The 3,902-nt window shown below is 39.4% G+C and overlaps 1 pseudogene; it reads right to left on the bottom strand.

Moving 5' to 3' along the window:
* Positions 1 to 764: 764 nt before the first annotated feature.
* On the bottom strand, positions 765 to 3,549 carry LOC137658176 (TWiK family of potassium channels protein 18-like; annotated as a pseudogene).
* Positions 3,550 to 3,902: the final 353 nt, after the last annotated feature.

Here is a 3,902-nt window from a genome sequence, read left to right as displayed (position 1 = left end):
TGTAAGCCCGTCCGACCTTAGCTAATCCGTGTATTTGCGTTCTTATATTTTTGTACTATTTCACTTTTCTTTAGAGAACGGTAGAAATTAATAAACTCAAGGGTGAAAGGCATTATAAGTCTTCATTAGCGTTTACTTAATGTTCATCAGGAAGAAGTTTATTTTCGTTTATCTGAGGGGAATCTACCGAATATAATTGTATTAATGTCTCAGTCTTTTCCCCTTTTATTCATTGTAGTTTTTCCCTTTGTTCTAGTTGAGTAACATGGTCGTAAATCCTGACATTATGCACAGAATTGCCAAATAATTCACATACATTATTGAATATCTTAAAAAACAATTGTCTTTGGATGAATAATTTTAATGCTCAGTGAAATATTAAATAAATAATCAATAAAAGTGTATCTCTTAAGAAAAAAAAAACGTCAAATTCTCTGCCATTTGATGAGTTTCCAGTTCTATGTAGTTTTATTTTATATAAGATTTTAATGATTAACTTAATTTTTCTAAATGCATTTACGGTTCAAGTAAATGAAGTTCTCTCTCTCTCTCTCTCTCTCTCTCTCTCTCTCTCTCTCTCTCTCTCTCTCTCTCTCTCTCTCTCTCTCTCTCTCTCGTTTTAGATGTCCCCCTGTACGTTCTTTCACTTCTGTTAACTTCCTTTTGGGAAATAATTTGTTGTATCATTCTCATTGATAATAAAAATTAATAGCTTCTCAAGTACATTTATTAAATAATTTTTGAAATAATAATCATTGTTGACAGATTTGTACTGAAGAAATAATGTTTGAATAGGTAAAATAGAGAACTATCTTAAATCTTGCAAGCATTTTTTTTAATACCTGTGGTCTTTCTACATTTTTGTTAAAAAAATCCTATTAATCTAGGTTAAGCTAAATATGTATGCCCTTCTTACAAAAGCTACTCACTGTTACACCAATTAACATTTAGCTGTGCAGCTGTTTCTCACAATACAGCTTTTAAGAAGGATAGTGTTTTGTCGGTATAAGCGTTCAACACACTTTGCGTGGTTATGTTCTTTCTAGTTTCATTATTCCAAATTGGATGCTTATCTTCATTACTGAATCCTCACTGGATTTACATAATTTATATTTGAGTATCGAACTGAACCAACAACATCCATAATGGTTCTTATAGTCATTAACAACCGCATTTTAAGTCTTGCCCTGGTTGCCGTCATCACTAACATTTCTCAAGGTACAGCAGACGTCGGGGGTACATGGGGGGTGGGGGTATGAGTGGGGATTAGGAGTAACCCATAGCTCCCACTATGAAACTTGGCCACATCCGCTCCCACCTTGAATTATCATCTAGAAATTCCTCTCTCAGTACTACCACCTCAAGTGTTCAGTGGTCAAGAATAAGTCTTTACACTAAACAACTGTCTTTGCGCATAAGATCATTTTTTTTTATTATGCTAAGTTAACTTTGAAATATAATGTAGGGTGCGTGTTATTTTTCAACATTTTATTTATTCTGATTTATTTTAATTATATTTATTTCCTGTGTATTTTTCTTATTTCGTTTACTTTTATCTTCTAGAATATTACAATTAATCTTTGTTTCCACAAAGCTGGCAAGGAAATTATTAAATCCTCATGTTCATTACTTCATGCACCGCATATTATAAAATATTATGGAATATAAATTCGATGTAGCCTCCAACAAAGATCTACCTCCTTCTGACTGACTTTCTGATGGACTTTGTACGCCCATGGATATGAGGGACATGTTGACGTGGGGGTTCTGGGTACATTTGTTCGTCAACGTACAATCCCAGCTTAACCCCGCAATAAAACAACTTTTCTTTGAGTTCCTGTTCCAGCTCTCTCAGCTTGAGCAGAATCTCCTCTTTCATGAGAGTGTAACACATTGCAATAAGCCCCATGCCAATCAGAAGGTACATGAAATTGATGATCAGCTTAGTTTGGCTGTCCTCCGTGCCTCGCCCGTACCGGGCACGAAGTCCCCAATGCCTATCTTGGCCAAGGACGTGAATGAGAAGTAACAGGAGTTGAGGTAAGACCAGCCCTCCCACTCCGCGAACATGATGGTTCCCGTCAGCATATAGAAGACCATGACCCACATGCAGGCTGTTGATGGCACTATGATGGGTTCCTCCCACTGTTCTTCGCTGATTTCGCCGTCTTCGATGTTCTTGTTTTTCGTTTTGATGCATTTGTACATTGCGCGATACAGGAACTTGAAAGATTTGGCGAAAACCCCGCCCCATGCCCATGAAATAGACGATGTAAAGAGGTATCCCCCAAAACGGCATATAAAATTGTGACTATCTTGCCCCACTGGGTTCTTGGAGTCATGTGACCGTAGCCAATCATGGTGAAAACACTCAAGCAGAACATGAGTGAGGCTGGGAAGGTCCAGACTTCGGTGTGCGACCGTCCGTCGTAACGTTCGTTCCTGACCACGTAGACTATCTTCTCCTGGAAGTTAAAGAGCGTGTTATTGACGTCTTCGTACCATCGATCCTTGTGGAGGACGTTGAGGTGTTCCGTGAAGTTCCACAGCTTTTTTATCGTGTCGTTATGGATGAGGGACGTTCTGTTGGTCATCCACTTCTCGGGTTTCTCTTCAATGGCTTTGAAAGCGAACGCTCCCATGATGGCGTAAGAGACCACGAGACCACCCACTCCTACCTGCGTGCACATGAAGGAGATGAATTTGCGATAGCAGTTCTTGCAGCGAGTTCTTGAGTCTTGGGAGGACGAGGAAGAGGTCCCATACGATCTTTGGGAGGCCATCCCGTGAGACCTCTGTGAAGCTCGTCCTCTCTCGACCATTTTCAGATAGTTTTTCTCCCCTACACTTTTCGAAAGACTTAGTCACGCACTGATACACTCTATGCATCAGCTGTTTCTACCTTAATACTTTCTTGATTACAATAGGAGAGAAGATAATTCTAACATTGATGGAACACCACTGTATAATTCACATTTTAAGTACGAAATGCACAAAACCCAATTTATCCCCCATCATGTTTTAGAAGATCCTTTGTAGATAGCGAAGCTCTGCTGTATGGTAGCTGCCGGTCCCATCCCCAAAATCCTGCTTTTAATAACGAAACCAACGGCACAGTACAGACAGGGATGCGATGGGTGGTCGGGAGAACTTTTACTACCGTCTCTTGGCCGAAGCAAGCAACACTGCGTCTGTGTATTTTGCACGACCCCTCCCCTTGTGTGTCTACCTACGCACACCTCGTCACTCTCAAGGCCCCTTTTAACGACCTTCAGTTACTTTTTACGCACTTTTAATAACGCAGTACCGTGCGCCACTTAAGTCTAGTCTTGTCTTATATTCACCTCGATGTTCAGTTGTCGAAGATCGCCGAAATTATTCGATTTATTAATCCATCACTAGGCCGCTTTAATTCTCCTCCCACAACTAAGATTGGCACAGTGCCACCCCATACCCCAAGACTTGATGCTCACATATACAGACACGCATATACCTTCTGCTGCTACTACTACTTTACTACAGCCCAGCTGTCTCGGCCCAACCTCCTTCGTCTGATGGAACTTTGGGCGTAAGCGACTCATTCATATAGCTTTTGTAAATGTATTCAAATGCAGGTTTTTGTTTTGTGTTGTTTATGAAACAATGATATATGCTTGGCGATTTACTTGAGATATATCAATCTGTATTTCAGGAATAACTCCTTAGGTTTTTTTCACACATCCTTTAACATGTAACATGGTTTTATGTTATTAGAAAATGAATTACTGTATATATAAGTTTACAATGGACCTGATGTGCTTTAACGTGTGTTTCAAAAGACGTAGACACACATACACACACACCGTTGAATAATTGTATGTGTAAACAGTACGTACTATGATGTTAATTTAGCATTATTGTAT

The sequence above is a fragment of the Palaemon carinicauda genome, chromosome 19 (assembly GCF_036898095.1).
Source record: "Palaemon carinicauda isolate YSFRI2023 chromosome 19, ASM3689809v2, whole genome shotgun sequence".
Taxonomy (NCBI): Eukaryota; Metazoa; Arthropoda; class Malacostraca; order Decapoda; family Palaemonidae; genus Palaemon; species Palaemon carinicauda.
Note: the sequence above shows the minus strand (reverse complement) of the source record. Positions and strands in the feature narration are given on the sequence as shown.